General features: G+C 40.6%; 1 non-coding gene across 1 annotated transcript; it reads right to left on the reverse strand.

The window, feature by feature from the left end:
- Window positions 1-11828: 11828 nt before the first annotated feature.
- Window positions 11829-11936, reverse strand: LOC130972517 (small nucleolar RNA R71). Its single transcript, XR_009083679.1, has one exon. It is a non-coding gene; the product is annotated as a small nucleolar RNA R71 (small nucleolar RNA).
- Window positions 11937-22599: the final 10663 nt, after the last annotated feature.

Genomic DNA, 22599 nt, shown 5'->3' on the forward strand with positions numbered 1-22599 from the left:
AAAAACACACAAACTCATAGTAAAGTCCAGAAAAGTGAATTTTAAATAAAAACTAATAAAAATGTACTAAAATCTAACTAAAAGATATCAAAAACATACTAAAAACAATGCCAAAAAGTATACAAATTATCCGCTCATCAGTTTGCTCATCCTCGAGCAAAAGAAGAAAGAAGAGAGTAGAAGAAGAAGAAGAAGAAGAAGAAAGAGAGTGGTGGGGTAGGTGGAGATCTTGTGGGGTCCACAGATCCTAAGGTGTCAAGGATAATTCATCCCTGCACCAAGTGGCGAGCAAAAATGCTCTTTATGCCAATTCTAGCGTTAAACGCCGGGCTGGTGCCCATTTCTGGCGTTTAACGCCAAACTCTTGCCCTTTCATGGCGTTTAACGCCAGTCTGATGCCCCTTTCTGGTGTTAAACGCCCAGAATGGTGCCAGACTGGGCGTTAAACGCCCATTTGCTGCCCTTACTGGCGTTTAAACGCCAGCAAGGTTTTCCTCCAGGGTGTGCTGTTTTTTTCTGTTTTTCATTCTGTTTTTGCTTTTTCAATTGATTTTGTGACTTCCCATGATCATCAACCTACAAAAAACATAAAATAACAAAGGAAAATAGATTAATATAACATTGGGTTGCCTCCCAACAAGCGCTTCTTTAATGTCAGTAGCTTGACAGTGGGCTCTCATGGAGCCTCACAGATGCTCAGAGCAATGTTGGAACCTCCCAACACCAAATTTAGAGTTTGAATGTGGGGATTCAACACCAAACTTAGAAGTTGGTTGTTGCCTCCCAACACCAAACTTAGAGTTTGACTGTGGGGGCTCTGTTTGACTCTGTTTTGAGAGAAGCTCTTTGGTGATGATAAGAACATCACCTTAAAACACTAGAATTCATTCTTAAGAACTCTGAACAAATACCTAAGCTAAGCAACAAGATGAACCGTCAGTTGTCCAAACTCAAACAATCCCCGGCAACAGCGCCAAAAACTTGGTGCACGAAATTGTGATCATCAATGGCGCCATCAACATGGTACGCTCAATTGCAATCTTAACTCTTTATCACAACTTCGCACAACTAACCAGCAAGTGTACTAGGTCGTCCAAGTAATAAACCTTACGCGAGTAAGGGTCGATCCCACGGAGATTGTTGGTATGAAGCAAGCTATGGTCACCTTGTAAATCTCAGTCAGGCAGACTCAAATGGTTATGGAGGATATATGAATTAAACACAAAATAAGGATAGAGATACTTATGTAATTTATTGGTGAGAATTTCAGATAAGCGAATAGAGATGCTTTGTCCCTTCCGTCTCTCTGCTTTCCTACTTTCTTCATCCAATCCTTCTTACTCCTTTCCATGGCAAGCTGTATGTTGGGCATCACCGTTGTCAGTGGCTACAGTCCCGTCCTCTCAGTGAAAATGTTCAATGCGCTCTGTCACAGCACGGCTAATCATCTGTCGGTTCTCAATCAGGTTGGAATAGAATCCATTGATTCTTTTGCGTCTGTCACTAATGCCCAGCCTTCAGAAGTTTGAAGCTCGTCACAGTCATTCAATCATTGAATCCTACTCAGAATACCACAGACAAGGTTTAGACCTTCCGAATTCTCTTGAATGCTGCCATCAATTCTAGCTTATACCACGAAGATTCCGATTAAGGGATCCAAGAGATATCCACTCAATCTAAGGTAGAACGGAGGTGGTTGTCAGGCACACGTTCATAGGTGAGAATGATGATGAGTGTCACGGATCATCACATTCATCAAGTTGAGGTACAAGTGATATCTTAGAACAAGAATAAGCCGAATCGAATAGAAGAACAATAGTAATTGCATTGATACTCGAGGTACAGCAGAGCTCCACACCTTAATCTATGGTGTGTAGAAACTCCACCGTTGAAAATACATAAGAACAAGGTCTAGGCATGGCCGTGAGGCCAGCCCCCAAAACGTGATCAAAAGATTCAAAGATCTAAAGATGATCAAAGATCCAAAGATGAAAATACAATAGCAAAAGGTCCTATTTGTAGAGAACTAGTAGCCTAGGGTTTACAGAAATGAGTAAATGACATAAAAATCCACTTCCGGGCCCACTTGGTGCGTGCTTGGGCTGAGCATTGAAGCTTTCATGTGTAGAGACTTTTCTTGGAGTTAAACGCCAGCTTTTGTGCTAGTTTGGGCGTTTAACTCCCATTCTTGTGCCAGTTCCGGCATTTAACGCCGGGCAGTTTTGAGCTGATTTGGAACGCCAGTTTGGGCCATCAAATCTCGGACAAAGTATGAACGATTATATATTGCTGGAAAGCCCAGGATGTCTACTTTCCAACGCAATTGAGAGCGCGCCAATTGGGCTTCTGTAGCTCCAGAAAATTCACTTCGAGTGCAGGGATGTCAGAATCCAACAGCATCTGCAGTCCTTTTCGGCCTCTAAATCAGATTTTTACTCAGGTCCCTCAATTTCAGCCAGAAAATACCTAAAATCACAGAAAAATACACAAACTCATAGTAAAGTCCAGAAAAGTAAATTTTAACTAAAAACTAATAAAAATATAATAAAAACTAACTAAAATATACTAAAAACATACTAAAACAATGCCAAAAAGTGTACAAATTATTCGCTCATCAGCGTTCAACGCCCAAACAGGAAGGCTTTCTGGTACTAAACGCCAGTGATGAATGATAAACGAAATTTAGCATGTCGATTTAGAATTGAATGATGAATACGATCGTGAGTATAGTCCAATTGACACTTAAACTTCGCACCAAACAATCCTACAATCTATAACCGAGAGTACTAGTCTCCCGAGTCGTCCTCCCTTGGAATTGCTAGAGTATGCATCTTATTGATTAGGAAGCCTTGTTATGATTCTTTGAAGGTTTTAGCAAAATAGGAAACAAACAATCAATCCTTAAAAGACTTGGCTTAGGGTTGGCATTAGAAATTCTATCCTTATAGTTCCTTCAATGATGACAACAATTAGGCCTTGCTTCATTTAGTTAACCCCTAGGCATAGAGGAAAGTCAAATGAGAGTAATTAATTTGAGTCACAAGTCCTAGCTTTACCTTATGGAAATCTAGCTTTAGTGCACTCCAAGTCAATTAGCAATCCCTAATTCCAAATCAACAATTGACACAACTATTCAACTTCTTCTAATGACCCAAACCCTATGCCAAGTAAGAAACTTTTACTCCATAACTAGTGTTGGCATTTTATCAAACATTTGATGAGCAAGAATGAAAGTCATAGTAAAATTGAGAAGAAAGTAGAATTAAAAGTATTTCAACACAAGGAACTAACAACAATTAACAAAGAACAACAATGGAAATGAGATTCTAAAGGAATTGATTAAATCCAAAACTACAAAATTGAATCTAAGATCTATGAGAATTGAGCAATTACAAGCACTAATTGAGATTGGAGAAGAAGATCTATGACATGAACAAAATGAATTGAGAATTGCAATGGATCTCACCAAAGAGTGATTGAAAATTTAGAAATTGGATGAAGATGAACCCTAATGAGAGCTTGGAATCTCTCTCTCCTTCTCCAAGAGTGTAACTAACTATCCCCCAAAATATCTAGAATCTAGAAAATGAGCTAAAAGTCCCTTAACCCTTGTTCCTTTGGTCTTCTTAAGCTTTTCCCGCCAAGACACTTCCCCAAAATGGGATTCCCAACTGCCTCCACGCTCAAGTCACGTGGCTCTTAAAAAAATCACATTCGAACATCGGCGCGCATGCGCAATGTACGCGTGCGCGCCACTGGGGCATCTTGTAATGTGCGCGGAGGCGTAATGTACACGTGCGCGCCCATGAAGATCATGGCCTAGCCGCTACGCAAGCCGGCTCGTGGCTTGGCTCTTGGCTTCGACTTCTAGCTGCTCAATCCACGCGGACGCGTCAAGTGCGCGCACGCGCCCTTGCTGAGGTTTCCAAAGCTCAATTCTCATGCTCCCTTCCTTTGCGCCCGTTCTCCTTCTCTCTTCCGGTCCATCCCTGCCCTATATTCTGAAACCACTTAACACACAGGTCACGGCATCGAATGGCACCAAGAGAAGATTAGAAATGTATCTAATTTAGTGCAAAATGAGCATGTTTTCATCCATGAGGCAAAATTAGGAAAGGAACACAAAGTCTTGTATTTTCATATAGAAAGCGTGTGGAATCATTGATAAAACCCCTGAAATCAACACAAGATAAACCCTCAAAATTGGGTTTATCAATGAACCCCTCACTGGCGTTCAACTCCCAACCATGCAGCCATTCTGGCGCTAAACAGCAATGAGGAACCCCTCATTGGGCGTTCAATGCCCACTCATCCAGGGAAGCTAGCATTGAACGCCAGCAAGGACATCCCTGCTAGGCGTTCAACGCCCAGAATGCTAGAGGGACTAGAGTTTAACGCTAGTCAGGGTGGACAGCAAGGGCGTTCAATGCTCAATAAGCTAACAGAGTTGGCGTTGAACGCCAGTCAAAGCACACCCTTTGAGTGCCTAAGTCCCACTCAAGAACCCTCTAGCCCAGAACCAAAGGAAACCATAAATACAATTGAGGTTCCTTTGAATGTACTTCTGCAGTGCATAAGTTCTGATGACTACTCCTCCTCAGATGAGGATAAAGACACTAGGAAAGAGCAAGTTGCTAGTTTCCTAGGAGCTCTATTGAACCTGAATACCAAGATATTTGGTACAAAGCCTCTGGAGGAAGAACCTCCACTGCTCACCAGAGAACTCCATGCTTTTGTTCAGCAAGAGCTACCTCAAAAGTTTCCAGATCCTGGACGCTTTCTGATTCCTTGCACCATAGGCACCATGACCTTTGATAAAGCTCTGTATGACCTAAGGTCAAGCATTAACTTCATGCCACTCTCTGTAATGGAGAAGCTGGAAATCCTTGAGGTACAAGCTGTACACATCTTATTAGAGATGGCAGACAAGACTATGAAGAAGCCATATGGCTTAGTAGAGGATGTCCTGGTAAAAGTTGAAAACCATTACATCCCTGCAAACTTCATTGTCTTGGACATAGGAGAGGATGAGGATGACTGTGTCATCCTTGGAAGACCTTTCCTAGCCACAGCTAATGCTATCATTAATGTGGCTAAGGGAGAACTAACCCTAAAGTTAGGGGAGAACCACATCTTATTCAAGATGCCTCATCCAAATTCTCCCTCTAAAAGAGAGATAACAGTGCAACATTTAGTGTGCCAACCCTCTCTTTCTGTGCAAAGCTCTGCAGAGCCCCCAGACATTAATTCTAAGTTTGGTGTTGGGCAGCTATCAACAAGCTCTAAGCACAAAGGTGCTAAAAAGAAAGTACCTAAAGGCGGGAGGAACAAGAAAGTTCCTACTAAAGGCCTCTCACCTGGCATGAGAGTTGTCTTCACTAAGAAGTCAGTCTTACCACATAGAGTGAGTCGTGTCCTATCTCTAAAGCATGTAAAGCTCATTCATGAGAGGACAGGAAGAAAGTTCACTGTCAGGGGCAAAAATCTAAGCCCATACTCACCTCCGTAAGGAGCTAAAGGTCAAGCTAGTGATGTTAAAAGAGCGCTTGGCGGGAGGCAACCCAACTTTACTCAACTATATTTATTTTTATTTTATTTTGTTTTTCTTTTAGAGTCATGGTCATATGCATCAGTCAAGAGACATAATTCATAGCAGTGAAAATAGAACACTCTGGATGGACTGTTAAAGTTGAACGCCAGCCAGGGTATCCCTGTTGGGCGTTCAATGCCCCAAGAGGAGAGCATTACTGACATTGAACGCCAGCCAGGGAGTAGCCCCTGGGCGTTCAAACGCTAATGCAAAGAAGCAGCGAATCTAGATTCCCTAGCCTCTCAAGACCTGTGGGTCCCACAGCATCTTTCACCTACCCTACCTACCCCACTTACTTTCACACTTCCCTATACACACTTCCCTAAAAAAACTCTAGCCCAATCACATCCATATCGTTTCCCCTAACCATCATAACTCCCACCCACCCCCACCCACTTCAAAATCAAATTTTCCACCCAAAACCCACCTATGGCCGAACCTACCCACTCTCCACTCCTATAAATACCACTCTCCATAATCCTTCATACACACACCTCTCATATCCTTCCACACCCCACAAGGCCGAGCCCTCTCTCTCCCTCCTTCTATTTTCTTCTTCTTCTTATCCATTCTTCTATTTTTGCTCGAGAACGAGCAAAGTTTTAAGTTTGGTGTTGGAAATGCATAGCTTTTTTTTTCTTTCTATTACCATTCACGGCACCCAAGGTTGGAGACTCCTCTAGAAAGAGGAAAGGAAAGGCAGTAGCCCTCTGAGTTTTGGGAGATGGAGAGATTCTTCACTAAAGCCCACCAAGACCACTTCTATAAAGTAGTGGATGAGAAGAAAGTGATCCCTAAGGTCCCTTTCATGCTCAAGAAGAATGAGTATCCGAAAATCCGAAGAGAGATCCGGAGAAGAGGTTGGGAAGTCCTAACCAATCCCATTCAAGATGTTGGGATTCTCTTGGTGCAAGAGTTCTATGCTAATGCATGGGTTACTAAAAACCATGACACTAGTGTGAACCCAAATCCAAGGAATTGGAGCACCATGGTCTGAGGAAAAATCTTAGATTTTAGCTCAGAAAGTGTGAGATTGGCGTTCAACTTGCCTCTAATGCAAGGAGATCCTCATCCTTACACTAGGAGAGTCAACTATGATAAGAAATTGGATTAAGTGCTCTCAGACATCTATGTAGAAAGTGCACAATGGAAAAGGGATTCCCAAGGCAAGCCCATTCAATTAAGAAGGGTTGACCTTAAGCCCATAGCTAGAGGATGGTTGGAATTTATCCATAGATCCATCATCCCTACTAGCAACCGGTCAGAAGTGACCATTGACAAAGCCATAATGATTTATTGCATCATGATTGGAACTGAGGTGGAAGTACATGAGGTGATTCCTCAAGAATTGTACAAGATAGCTGAGAAGCCTTACACCAATGCAAAGTTAGTATTTCTACACCTCATCTGTCATCTATGCAATTCAGCTGAAATTGTCATAAATGGAGATATCTCCATTGGGGAGGATAAGCCCATCACTAAGAAGCGGATCGAGCAAATCAGAGAGCATGCACAAGAGCCTGTGAATCCGCCTCATCATGAGATCCCTGTGATGCCTCAAGGGATATATTTTCCTCCCTAAAGCTATTGGAATCAATGGCAAACTTCTCTTGGAGAATTGAGCACTAACATGGAGAAATTGAGGATCAAGCATCAAGAGCATGCTACCACTCTCAATAAAATAAGAAAAGATCAAAGAGGCATAAGGGAAGATCAAAGGGCTATGAGGGAAGAGCAACAAAGGCAAAGGAATGACATAGAAGAGATCAAGCATCACATTGGATCCTCAAGGAGGAGCACTAGACGCCACCATTAAAGGTGGATTCGTTCTTTTTACACCCATTTCTTGTTATTTTTCTATTTTCTGTCTGTTTATTTATCTGTTCTACACAAAACAATCGATATCAAGGTGATCAGTCTCAATATCAAAAGTGTAGTGCTTCAATTATCCCAAACAGGCACTCACAGACAAGCATGCTATGCAATATCAAACAGATAACCTAATAGCATCAAAGAAAAGACACACAGAGTATGCAATAAAGCACAATCGGTCCATCCCTCAGGCTCACGAGGATGAACCGCTCTGATACCACTAAATGTAACACCCTAATTAGCCTAAGCCTTATCTCCCGTCGTAAAGTAAAGGTTAATTAGAGATTACGATAGTTTTAAGCTCACACATATATATATATATATATATATATATATATATATATATATATATATAATCTAGAAGCCCGATGAAGGATATAGCTCAAAAACAGGATTTAAAAGTGCAAAGCGTACTAACAAAGTGATGAGCGGATAATTTGTATACTTTTTGGCATTGTTTTTAGTATGTTTTTGATATCTTTTAGTTAGATTTTAGTACATTTTTATTAGTTTTTATTTAAAATTCACTTTTCTGGACTTTACTATGAGTTTGTGTGTTTTTCTGTGATTTCAGGTATTTTCTGGCTGAAATTGAGGGACCTGAGCAAAAATCTGATTCAGAGACCAAAAAGGACTGCAGATGCTGTTGGATTCTGACCTCCCTGCACTCGAAGTGGATTTTCTGGAGCTACAGAAGCCCAATTGGCGCGCTCTCAACGGCGTTGGAAAGTAGACATCCAGGGCTTTCCAGCAATATATAATAGTCCATACTTTGTCCAAGATTTGATGGCCCAAACCCGCGAAGCAATCCGGCCTCAGGAATTCCAGCGTTAAACGCCGGAACAGGAATAAAAGTTGGAGTTAAACGCCCAAACTGGCATGGGAGCTGGCGTTTAACTCCAGAAAAGGTCTCTACACGAATTTCCTTGATTGCTCAGCCCAAGCACACACCAAGTGGGCCCGGAAGTGGATTTTTATGTCATTTACTCATTTCTGTACACCTTAGGTTACTAGTTTACTATTAATAGGACCTTTTACTATTGTATTAGTAGACTTTGGTAGCTATCTTCACTTTTATGCTATCTTAGATCTTTGGGAGGCTGGCCATTCGGCCATGCCTGGACCTTATGCTTATGTATTTTCAACGGTGGAGTTTCTACACACCATAGATTAAGGGTGTGAAGCTCTGCTGTACCTCGAGTATTAATGCAATTACTATTGTTCTTCTATTCAACTCCGCTTGTTCTTTATCTAAGATATCACTCGTTCTTCAACCTATGAACAAGGTGACTGACAACCATTCTTGTTCTACAAGCATTCGAGGCTTTAGTGAATATCTCTTGGATTCCTGATTGCACGATGCATGGTTGATCGCCTGACAACCGAGTGCTCGCCTGACAAACGAGCCAGCCATTCCGTGAGATCAGAGTCTTCGTGGTATAGGCAGGACCTGATGGCAGCATTCAAGAGAATCCGGAAGGTCTAACCTTGTCTGTGGTGTTCTGAGTAGGATTCAATGACTGAATGACTGTGACGTGCTTCAAACCCTGAGGGCGGGGGCGTTAGTGATAACGCAAAAGAATCACTGGATTCTATTCCGCGCCTGATTGAGAACCGACAGATGAATTCCGCTATGCCGTGACAGGACATATGCAATCGCTTTCACTGAGAGGATGGGAGGTAGCTGCTGACAACAGTGAGACCCTACACGAGCTTGCCATGGAAAGGAGTAAGAAGGATTGGATGAAGGCTGTAGGAAAGCAGAGAGACGGAAGGGAAGGCATCTTCATACACTTGTCTGAAGCTCTTACACCAATGATATACATAAGTATCACTATCTTTATCTTTTATGTTATTTTCGTTCATCATCATCATATACATTTGAGTTTGCCTGACTAAGATTTACAAGATGACCATAGCTTGCTTCAATACTAACAATCTCCGTGGGATCGACCCTTACTCACGTAAGGTTTTATTACTTGGACGACCCAGTGCACTTGCTGGTTAGTTGTGCGAAGTTGTGTAATGCCATGGTATTGAGCGCACCAAGTTTTTGGAGCCATTACCAGGGATTATGAGAGTTGTGAAAAAGTATAGTTCACATTTCGCCGACCAAGTTTTTGGCGCCGTTGCCGGGGATTGTTCATGTTTTGAGCAAGCTTTTGGTAACATCAGAGCCAAGATCCGGCAACAACATCAAATTTTTGGTGTTATTGCCCGGGATTGTTTAGGCTGGACAACTGACGGTTCATCTTGTTGCTTAGATTAGGTATTTTTTTTTTCGAAATTCTTGAAGGTGAATTCTAGAGTTTCATGATGATTTGTTGAGATCTGGCTGGCTGAGAAGCCATGTCTAATCTGATTGGACCGAGGTTTCAACTTATCACCACAAGAGCTTGTTGATTTCGTATCAATCTTGCTTTTGGAGCAGTGATTTGCTAAGGCTTGGCTGACCTTTGGTCATGTCTAGTGTTTTGGACCGAAGCTTTCTTTGAAAGCTTGGCTGGCTGTGAAGCCATGTCTAATTCCTGGACCGGAGCCTTAGACTAGCATTGCACTGATTCCTGGAATTCTCATTAAGAATTTTGATACTTTTTTTCACTTAATTTTCGAAAAATACAAAAAAATTTGCAAAACCATAAAATCCAAAAATATTTCTTGTTTGAGTCTAGAGTCTCATCTTAAGTTTGGTGTCAAATGCATGTCTTTGTTATATTTTTCGAATCCATGCATATATTTTGTGTTCTAATCTTTGAATTCTATTGACTTGAAGTATTTTTTTTGTGTCTCATATGCATTCTCATATTGTTAGTGTCAGTAGTACACAAACTGCTAAGTTTGGTGTCTTGCATGCATTGTTATTTGATTCTTGTTGCATTTTGATTATTAAAAATCCAAAAATATTTTTAATTTGTGTCTTTTCAAGTCAATGATACAAAGAATTGAAGATTTAGAACATACTGCAGAGGAATTATACAGAAAAAGCTGAGCATTCAAAAATGCCCAGTGAAGAAGGCAGACTGGCGTTTAAACGCCAGCCAGGGTACCTGGTTGGGCGTTTAACGCCCAAAGAGGTAGCATTTTGGGCGTTAAACGCCAGAATGTATACCATTCTGGGCGTTTAACGCCAGGATGGTGCTAGGGAGAAGATTTTGTTTTCAAATCAATTTTTTTCAAATTTTTCAAAATCAAATCTTTTTCAAATCAAATCTTTTCAATCAAATGTTTTCAAAATCAATTTCTTTCCTTTTTAAAAGATACTTACTAACAATTAATGATTTGATTGAACATCTCAAATTTGTTACCTTTTCTGTTGAGAAAGGTTTTTAATGTTTGAATCATGTCTTTTCTTGTTAGGCAAGTCATCAATTTTTAAAATCATATCTTTTCAAATTGTTTTTAAAATCATATCTTTTCAAATAGTTTTCAAATCATATCTTCTCAATCACATTTTTTTTTCATATCTTCTTAACCACATCTTTTTCAAAATAACTTTCAATCAAATCTTCTTAATTTCTAATTTCAAATTCTTTTTCAAAAATCACTTAATTTCTTTTCCACTTTTATTTTCGAAAATTAATTAAATGTTTTTCAAAATAATTTCAAAATTTTTCACTTGATTTTCGAAAATAAACTTCCCTCCTTCCCACATCCTTCTATTTATGGAGTGCCACTCCTTCTCAATGCACAATTCGAACCTTATCTAACTAAAGTTCGAATTTATCTTCTCCTTCTTCTTTCTATTTCTCTTTTCCTCTGACATTTAAAGGAATCTCTATACTGTGACATAGAGGATTCCACATTTTCTTGTTCCCTTCTCTTTCATATGAGCAGGAGCAAGGACAAAGGCATTCTTGTTGAAGCTGACCCTGAACCCGAAAGGACTTTGAAGAGAAAGCTAAGAGAAGCCAAAGCACAACTCTCTTTAGAGGACCTGACCGAATTCTTCAAGGAAGAAAACATGGCAGCAGAAAACAACAACAATGCAAACAATGCAAGGAAGGTGCTGGGTGACTTTACTGCACCTACTCCTGATTTTTATGGGAGAAGCATCTCTATCCCTGCCATTGGAGCAAACAACTTTGAGCTTAAGCCTCAATTAGTTTCTCTAATGCAACAGAATTGCAAGTTCCATGGACTTCCAATGGAAGATCCTCATCAGTTTTTAGCTGAATTCTTGCAAATCTGTGACACAGTCAAGACTAATGGGGTTAACCCTGAGGTCTATAGACTGATGCTATTCCCTTTTGCTGTAAGAGACAGAGCTAGAATATGGTTGGATTCTCAACCTAAAGAAAGCCTGGACTCTTGGGAAAAGCTAGTCAATGCCTTCTTGGCAAAGTTCTTTCCACCACAAAGATGGAGTAAGCTTAGAGTGGAAGTCCAAACCTTCAGACAGAAGGATGGAGAATCCCTCTATGAAGCTTGGGAAAGATACAAACAATTAATCAGAAAATGTCCTTCTGACATGCTTTCTGAATGGAGCATCATAGGTATTTTCTATGATGGTCTCTCTGAACTATCTAAGATGTCCTTGGATAGCTCTGCAGGAGGATCTCTTCATCTGAAGAAGACGCCTACTGAAGCTCAAGAACTGATTGAAATGGTTGCAAATAACCAATTCATGTACACTTCTGAAAGAAATCCTGTGAACAATGGGACTAGTAAGAAGAAAGGAGTTCTTGATATTGACACTCTGAATGCCATTTTGGCCCAGAATAAAATATTGACTCAACAAGTCAATTTGATTTCTCAAAGTCTGTCTGGAATGCAAAATGCACCAAACAGTACTAAGGAAGCTTCATCTGAGGAAGAAGCTTATGATCCTGAGAACCCTTCCATGGAAGAGGTAAATTACCTAGGAGAACCCTATGGTAACACCTATAATTCTTCATGGAGAAATCACCCAAATCTTTCATGGAAGAATCACGAGAGACCTCAACAAGGTTTCAATAACAATGGTGGAAGAAACAGGTTTAACAATGGCAAGCCTTTTCCATCATCTTCTCAGCAACAGACAGAGAGCTCTAAGCAGAATAATTCTGACTTAGCAACCATGGTCTCTGATCTGATCAAAACCACTCAAAGTTTCATGACTGAAACTAGATCTTCCATTAGGAATTTGGAAGGACAAGTGGGTCAGCTGAGCAAGAAAATTACTGAACTTCCTCCAAGCACTCTCCCAAGTAACACTGAAGAAAATCCAAAAGGAGAGTGCAAAGCCATAAACATGGCCGAATTCTGGGAGGAAGAAGAGGCAGTGAACGCCACTGAGGAAGGCCTCACTGGACGTCCACTGGCCTCTAATGAGTTCCCCAATGAGGAACCTTGGGAATCTGAGGCTCAGACCGAGACCATAGAGATTCCCTTGGACTTGCTACTGCCTTTCATGAGCTCTGATGAGTATTCTCCCTCTGAAGAGGATGAGTATGTCACTGAAGAGCAAGTTGCTAAATACCTTGGAGCAATCATGAAGCTAAATGACAAGTTATTTGGAAATGAGACTTGGGAAGATGAACCTCCCTTGCTCACCAAAGAACTGGATGACCTGTCTAGGCAGAAACTGCCTCAAAAGAGGCAGGATCCTGGGAAGTTTTCTATACCTTGTACCATAGGCACCATGACCTTCAAGAAGGCCTTGTGTGACTTAGGGTCAAGTGTAAACCTCATGCCCCTCTCTGTAATGGAGAAATTAGGGATCTTTGAGGTGCAAGCTGCAAAAATCTCACTAGAAATGGCAGACAACTCAAGAAAACAAGCCCATGGACTTGTAGAGGATGTTCTGGTTAAGGTTGAAAACCATTACATTCCTACTGATTTCATAGTCCTAGAGACTGGGAAGTGCATGGATGAATCCATCATCCTTGGCAGACCATTCCTAGCCACAGCAAAGGCTGTGATTGATGTTGATAGAGGAGAGTTGATCATTCAAGTGAATGAAGAATCCATGGTGTTTAAGGCCCAAGGATATCCCTCTATCATCATGGAGAAGAAGCATGAAGAGCTTCTCTCAAAACAGAGCCAAGCAGAGCCCCCACAGTCAAACTCTAAGTTTGGTGTTGGGAGGCCACAACCAAAATCTAAGTTTGGTGTTGAAACCCCACATTCAAACTCTAAGTTTGGTGTTGGGAGGTTTCAACAAGGTTCTGAGTGTTTCTGAGGCTCCATGGGAGTCCTCTGTCAAGCTAATGACACTAAAGAAGCGCTTGTTGGGAGGCAACCCAATGTTTTATAATTAATTATTTTCTTTTGTTATTTTATCTTTTTGTAGGTTGATGATCATAAGAAGTCACAAAAACAATGAAAAAAGCAAAAACAAAATGAAAAACAGGAAGAAAAACAGCACACCCTGGAGGAAGATGCTGCTGGCGTTCAAACGCCAGTCAGCCTAGCAGTTGGGCGTTTAACGCCCAGTCTGGCACCTTTCTGGGCGTTTAACGCCAGAAAAGGGCACCAGACTGGCGTTAAACGCCAGTAAAGGGCAAGAACCTGGCGTTAAACGCCAGGAATGGGCACCAGCCCGGCGTTTAACGCCAGAAATGCCTCAAAACGTGGTTTTGAGCAACATATGGTGCAGGGATGACTTTTCCTTGACACTACAGGATCTGTGGACCCCACAGGACCCTACCATCACTCTCTCTCTTCTTCCCCCATTCACCAATCACCTCAACACCTTTTCCCCAAAAACCCCTCACCTATCAAATCCCATCTTTCTCTTCACCACTCACACCCATCCTTCATAAAACCCCACCAACCTCACCCTTCAAATTCAAACCACTTTCCCTCCCAAACCCACCCTCAAATGGCCGAACCCTCATCCCCCTCTTTCCTATATATACCCCTCTTTACCCCTTCATTTTCACACAACCTAAACACCATTTCTCCCCCTTTGGCCGAACACACTACCCTCCCCCTCTTCCTCATTTCTTCTTCTTCTACTCCCTTCTTTCTTCTTTTGCTCGAGGACGAGCAAACATTTTAAGTTTGGTGTGGTAAAAGCGTTGCTTTTTCGTTTTTTCATAACCATTATGGCACCAAAGGCCGGAGAAACCTCTAAAAAGAGGAAAGGGAAAGCAAAAGCTTCCACCTCCGAGTCATGGGAGATGGATAGATTCCTCTCAAAGGTGCATCAAGACCACTTCTATGAAGTTGTGGCCTTGAAGAAGGTGATCCCCGAAGTCCCCTTTCTACTCAAAAAGGGTGAATATCCGGAGATCCGCCATGAGATCCAAAGAAGAGGTTGGGAAGTTCTCACCAACCCCATTCAACAAGTTGGAATCTTGATGGTTCAAGAGTTCTATGCCAATGCATGGATCACAAAGAACCATGACCAAAGTGTGAACCCGAATCCAAAGAATTATCTTACTATGGTTCGGGGGAAATACTTGGATTTTAGTCCGGAGAGTGTGAGGGTGGCGTTCAACTTGCCTATGATGCAAGGAGATGAGCATCCTTTCACTAGAAGGGTCAACTTTGATCAAAGGTTGGACCAAGTCCTCACAGTCATATGTGAAGAGGGCGCACAATGGAAGCAAGATTCAAGAGGAAAGCCGGTCCAATTGAGAAGGCATGACCTCAAGCCCGTGGCTAGAGGATGGTTAGAGTTCATACAACGCTCAATCATTCCCACTAGCAACCGGTCCGAAGTTACCATAGACCGGGCCATCATGATCCATAGTATCATGATTGGAGAGGAAATAGAGGTTCATGAGGTTATAGCTCAAGAACTCTATAAAGTGGCAGACAAGACCTCCACTGTGGCAAGGTTAGCCTTTCCTCACCTCATTTGTCACCTCTGTTATTCAGTTGGAGTTGACATAGAGGGTGACATCTCCATTGATGAGGACAAGCCCATCACCAAGAAAAGGATGGAATACACAAGAGACCCCTCTCATCAAGAAATCCCTGAGATTCCTCAAGGGATGAACTTTCCTCCACAAAACTATTGGGAGCAACTAAACACCTCCCTAGGAGAATTAAGTTCCAACATGGGACAACTAAGGGTGGAGCACCAAGAACACTCCATCATCCTTCATGAGATTAGAGAAGATCAAAGAATCATGAGGGAGGAGCAACAAAGACAAGGAAGAGACATTGAGGAGCTCAAGCACTCCATAGGACCTTCAAAAGCAAGGAAGAGCCGCCATCACTAAGGTGGACCCATTCCTTGATTTCCTTGTTCTTTATTCCTTTGTTTGTCGAATTTTATGCTTTATGTTATCCATGTTTGTGTCTTATGATCATTAGTGTCTTAGTGTCTATGCCTTAAAGTTATGAATGTCCTATGAATCCATCACCTTTCTTGAATAAAAATGTGCTTAATTGAAAAAGGAAGAATTGCATGAATTTTGAATTTTATAATAGTTTAATTATTTTGATGTGGTGGCAATATTTTTGTTCTCTGAATGTATGTGTAAACAGTGCATATGTATCTTGAATTTGTGGTTCATGAATGTTGGCTCTTGAAAGAATGATGAAAAAGGAGACATGTTACTGAGGATCTGAAAAATCAATAAAATGATTCTTGAAGCAAGAAAAAGCTATTCAAAAAAAAAAAAAAAAAAAAGAAAAAAAAAACCGAAAAAAAGAAAAAAAAAATCGAAAAAAAAAGAAAAGAAATAAAGTTGTGATCCAAGGCAAATAAGAGTGTGCTTAAGAACCCTGGACACCTCTAATTGGGGACTTTAGCAAAGCTGAGTCACAATCTGAAAAGGTTCACCCAATTATGTGTCTGTGGCATGTATGTATCCGGTGGTAATACTGGAAGACAGAGTGCTTTGGGCCACAGCCAAGACTCAATAAATAGCTATGTTCAAGAATCATCATACTTTACTAGGAGAATCATTAACACTATCTGGACTCTGAGTTCCTAAAGAAGCCAACCATTCTGAATTTCAAGGGATAGATTGAGATGCCAAAACTGTTCAGAGACAGAAGGTTAAAAGCCCCGCTCATCTAATTAATACTGATCTTCACAGATGTTTTGGAATTCATTGCATATTCTCTTCTTTTGATCTTATTTGATTTTCAGTTGCTTGAGGACAAGCAACAATTTAAGTTTGGTGTTGTGATGAGCGGATAATTTGTATACTTTTTGGCATTGTTTTTAGTATGTTTTTGATATCTTTTAGTTAGATTTTAGTACATTTTTATTAGTTTTTATTTAAAATTCACTTTTCTGGACTTTACTATGAGTTTGTGTGTTTTTCTGTGATTTCAGGTATTTTCTGGCTGAAATTGAGGGACCTGAGCAAAAATCTGATTCAGAGACCAAAAAGGACTGCAGATGCTGTTGGATTCTGACCTCTCTGCACTCGAAGTGGATTTTCTGGAGCTACAGAAGCCCAATTGGCGCGCTCTCAACGGCGTTGGAAAGTAGACATCCAGGGCTTTCCAGCAATATATAATAGTCCATACTTTGTCCAAGATTTGATGGCCCAAACCCGCGAAGCAATCCGGCCTCAGGAATTCCAGCGTTAAACGCCGGAACAGGAATAAAAGTTGGAGTTAAACGCCCAAACTGGCATGGGAGCTGGCGTTTAACTCCAGAAAAGGTCTCTACACGAATTTCCTTGATTGCTCAGCCCAAGCACACACCAAGTGGGCCCGGAAGTGGATTTTTATGTCATTTACTCATTTCTGTACACCTTAGGTTACTAGTTTACTATTAATAGGACCTTTTACTATTGTATTAGTAGACTTTGGTAGCTATCTTCACTTTTATGCTATCTTAGATCTTTGGGAGGCTGGCCATTCGGCCATGCCTGGACCTTATGCTTATGTATTTTCAACGGTGGAGTTTCTACACACCATAGATTAAGGGTGTGAAGCTCTGCTGTACCTCGAGTATTAATGCAATTACTATTGTTCTTCTATTCAACTCCGCTTGTTCTTTATCTAAGATATCACTCGTTCTTCAACCTATGAACAAGGTGACTGACAACCATTCTTGTTCTACAAGCATTCGAGGCTTTAGTGAATATCTCTTGGATTCCTGATTGCACGATGCATGGTTGATCGCCTGACAACCGAGTGCTCGCCTGACAAACGAGCCAGCCATTCCGTGAGATCAGAGTCTTCGTGGTATAGGCAGGACCTGATGGCAGCATTCAAGAGAATCCGAAAGGTCTAACCTTGTCTGTGGTGTTCTGAGTAGGATTCAATGACTGAATGACTGTGACGTGCTTCAAACCCTGAGGGCGGGGGCGTTAGTGATAACGCAAAAGAATCACTGGATTCTATTCCGCGCCTGATTGAGAACCGACAGATGAATTCCGCTATGCCGTGACAGGACATATGCAATCGCTTTCACTGAGAGGATGGGAGGTAGCTGCTGACAACAGTGAGACCCTACACGAGCTTGCCATGGAAAGGAGTAAGAAGGATTGGATGAAGGCTGTAGGAAAGCAGAGAGACGGAAGGGAAGGCATCTTCATACACTTGTCTGAAGCTCTTACACCAATGATATACATAAGTATCACTATCTTTATCTTTTATGTTATTTTCGTTCATCATCATCATATACATTTGAGTTTGCCTGACTAAGATTTACAAGATGACCATAGCTTGCTTCAATACTAACAATCTCCGTGGGATCGACCCTTACTCACGTAAGGTTTTATTACTTGGACGACCCAGTGCACTTGCTGGTTAGTTGTGCGAAGTTGTGTAATGCCATGGTATTGAGCGCACCAAGTTTTTGGAGCCATTACCAGGGATTATGAGAGTTGTGAAAAAGTATAGTTCACAATTTCGCCGACCACAAAGCTACTAACTTAAGGCACAAGATATAGATGTAATATAAACAGGATAATAGTATAATAGTGTAATATCATAAGGAACTAGCCTCGACTCGCGGAGTTTAAGCCGGCTAGTCATATATAGACCATACAGAAACTTGATAGTTTAAAAACATCTTATACAAGTTTTGTTCTCTCATATACAAGCCTCTAGGCAAAGACAAAATACAAAAGTGAGAGATGCATAAACAAAATAAATCAAAAGTCTCCAAAAGAATCCAAGATCCTCCGCTCCTGTCACCATCCAAGGCAACTCACCGAGGTGGGTTGCGATCTGCATCTAAAAAACACAACAAGAAATATGGTATGAGAACCGGAGGTTCTCAGTATGGTAACAGTGCCCAATGATGTAGGATATAAGACCCCGGGACGCCAAAGGCAATCTTAAGCTCCATATCCATCACAAGATTCAAGCTTAAAGCATTCTAAAATAGATAAGCATAATATACCAACATTGACTTAAATGAGCCAGGTAATCTATCTTAGGGGATTTCTACTCTAACCAAACACCGCTGTCCCACAGCCTTCACCAACCGATCCTCCATGCAATCCCATCGCCACCGCCTTTCGAACCTCCTCAATCCCAGTAGAAAACACAGGTAATATACAATGCAAGTAAAGCACAAGTAGAAGCATATAAGGCAATTAATTCAGATAGCAAGTAAGCATGTTATTCAATTAGGCAAGCCATTACAAGTAAACAAAGCATACAAATAGATAGAAAATGCATATGATGAATGCCTGCCCTACTTGCTGTGATATCACATTTTCAGTTTAACTGCCAACCCGACACATCTTCATGGAGACGTTTCCCTTCGAATTTCTCATATGGTAACCCCCGAGATATAGTGCTCGAATCACTGTCCAGGTACCGGCGCCTGCACGCTCAATAGATCCGAAGGGATGCGAGCGGGATTTTCAATAGTACCAACTTTGAATGATCATAACTTCCTCTACAAAATTCCAAATTTCATAAACTTTATATCGATTTAAAGGGTTTTCAAATATCTTTAATTCTAGTTGAGTTTATCAATTTTCGAAAATCGAAGCAATAGTTATGATCGAACAAAGTTCACCATTTACATAATTTCTTACCATACACATTCCAAATCATACCAAACCATTCAAAAACTTCATCTTTCATCAAAATTAACCTATTGTGCCATAATACACCAACATTACCACATTTTCTTTCTCATTTCATCATCTTTAATATCAACACCAATATATCACACTTTTACAACCACAATGCCAAATAATCCAATTCAACATCACTTATATCATCATTATGCTTTTTCAAGTTACACAATCAATCATCATACTCAAACCCAACAATCATTAATTCATCATAAATCATCACATATCATTATTTAACAACTCAACAACCATTTAAATCCAAACCTATCCTATGGGTCACTAGCCTAAGTGTCCATGAATATTATATACTACATAGAAAAAACCGAAACCATACCTTGGCCGATTCCCTATATGCACCAAATCTTCAAATTAGAACAAACAAGCTTCCAAGCACAATCCAAGCTTTCAATTCTACCTCAATAAGCACAATTAAGTTCCAATAGCTCCCAAAGCCACAATAATCAAACTATATACATATAAATCACTTCAAATCAACCTAGGGTTCCAATTAATCATAAATTCACAAGGATTTAGTGGTTCTTACCTTTCTCAACTGATTTAGATGTCAAAACCCAAGGCTAAGCAAGGATTATAACAAACCTAAACATCCAAAATCATTAAAACTCACTTAATCACAAACCCTAAGAACCGAAATTTTGGAGAGAAGAATAGAAGACAATTTGTAGTTACCTCTCCAGTTTCTTGTATGGGCTTTGTAGAGCTCTTCACAAGGAACGCGTAGCCGCAAACGGTGCAGCGATCGGAGCTCTTGATGAGCGGATAATTTGTACGCTTTTTGGCATTGTTTTTAGTATGTTTTTAGTATCTTTTAGTTAGTTTTTAGTATATTTTTATTAGTTTTTAATTAAAATTCACTTTTCTGGACTTTACTATGAGTTTGTGTGTTTTTCTGTGATTTCAGGTATTTTCTGGCTGAAATTGAGGGTTCTGAGCAAAAATCTGATCCAGAGACTGAAAAGGACTGCAGATGCTGTTGGATTCTGACCTCCCTGCACTCGAAGTGGATTTTCTGGAGCTACAGAAGCCCAATTGGCGCGCTCTCAACGGCATTGGAAAGTAGACATCCTGGGCTTTCCAGCAATATATGATAGTCCATACTTTGCCCAAGATTTAATGGCCCAAACCGGCGTAGCAATTCGGCCTCAGAAATTCCAGCGTTAAACGCCGGAACTGGCATAAAACTTGGAGTTAAACGCCCAAACTGGCATGAAAGCTGGCGTTTAACTCCAGAAAAGGTCTCTACACGAAATTGCTTCATTGCTCAGCCCAAGCACACACCAAGTGGGCCCGAAAGTGGATTTTTCTGTCATTTACTCATTTCTGTAAACCTTAGGATACTAGTTTACTATTAATAGGATCTTTTGACATTGTATCCGTACCGGAGGACCTCATAACACTTTACACGTTTCTTTGTGTATATTCCACGGCATGAGTCTCTAAACCCCATGGTTGGGGGTGAGGAGCTCTGCTGTGTCTTGATGGATTAATGCAATTACTACTGTTTCTTATTCAATCATGCTTGCTTCCATTCCAAGATAATACTTGTTCTTAATCCGGATGAATGTGATGATCCGTGACAATCATCATCATTCTCAACTATGAACATGTGCCTGACAACCACCTCTGTTCTATCTTAGATTGAGTAGTTATCTCTTGGATTCTTTAATCGGAATCTTCGTGGTATAAGCTAGAACTGATGGCGGCATTCAAGAGAATCCGGAAGGTCTAAACCTTGTCTGTGGTATTCTGAGTAGGATTCAATGACTGAATGACTGTGACGTGCTTCAAACTCCTGAAGGCGGGGCATTAGTGACAGACGCAAAAGAATCACTGGATTCTATTCCGGCCTGATTGAGAACCGACAGATGGATAGCCGTGCCATGACAGGGTGCGTTGAACATTTCCAATGAGAGGATGGGAGGTAGCCACTGACAACGGTGAAACCCTACATACAGCTTGCCATGGAAGGAGCCTTGCGTGTTTGATGAAGAAGACAGTAGGAAAGCAGAGATTCAGAAGATGGAGCATCTCCAAAACCCCAGCCTATTCTCCATTACTGCAAATCAAGTAACCATTTCATGTTCTTTTGCTTTTTACAATCAATCCTGACTAAGATTTACAAGATAACCATAGCTTGCTTCAAGCCGACAATCTCCGTGGGATCGACCCTTGCTCACGCAAGGTATTACTTGGACGACCCAGTGCACTTGCTGGTTAGTTGTGCGGGATTGCAAAAGTGTGATTGCAATTTCGTGCACCAAGTTTTTGGCGCCGTTGCCGGGGATTGTTCGAGTTTGGACAACTGACGGCTTATCTTGTTGCTTAGATTAGGACTGTTTTATTTTTGTTGGTTTAGAGTCTTTTAGTTGAGTCTAGTTTCATATTTTAAGTTTGGTGTCAACTGCCTGCTTTTGTTTTTCTTTTAATTTTCGAATTTTTTTTATGTCCTTAGTCCCTTTTTGATTCATAAAAATTCTAAGTTTGGTGTCCTCTTTGTGTTTTTCCTTTAAAATTTTCGAAAATTAGTGTTTGATTTTCAAAAAATTTTAAGTTTGGTGTCTTTTTGTGTTTTTCTCTTTCCTCTTTTCAAAAATCAAATCTTTTTCAAAAAAATTTTTCAATCATATCTTTCTAATTGTTGTTTTCAAAATCTTTTTAAGTAGCTAATTGATTCAGTTCTCAATTTGCTTTGATCTTATTTTATTTTGTTTTTAATTTTCGAATTTTTATTTTAGTTTTCTTTTGTTTTATTTTATTTTATTTTATTTTCGTTTAATTCAAAAAAAAAAAACAACAAAATTTATCTATTAGCAATCATTATCATTTCCCTCTTGTCCATTATGGACACAAGTGGGATTAATCAGCCCAAAAGGACTCTGGGGTCATATGCTAACCCCATTACAGCTGCATATGGGAGTAGCATCTGTACACCTCCCATCAAAGCAAGCAGCTTTGAGCTAAATCCTCAACTCATTATCATAGTGCAGCAAAATTGCCAGTATTTCGGTCTTCCACAGGAAGAACCTACTGAGTTTCTGGCACAGTTCTTACAAATTGCTGACACAGTACATGATAAAGAGGTAGATCAGGATGTCTACAGACTATTACTGTTTCCATTTGCTGTAAAAGATCAAGCTAAAAGGTGGTTGAATAACCAACCTACAGCAAGCATAAAGACAT

Source organism: Arachis stenosperma, chromosome 3 (genome assembly GCF_014773155.1).
Source record: "Arachis stenosperma cultivar V10309 chromosome 3, arast.V10309.gnm1.PFL2, whole genome shotgun sequence".
NCBI classification, from domain to species: domain Eukaryota; kingdom Viridiplantae; phylum Streptophyta; class Magnoliopsida; order Fabales; family Fabaceae; genus Arachis; species Arachis stenosperma.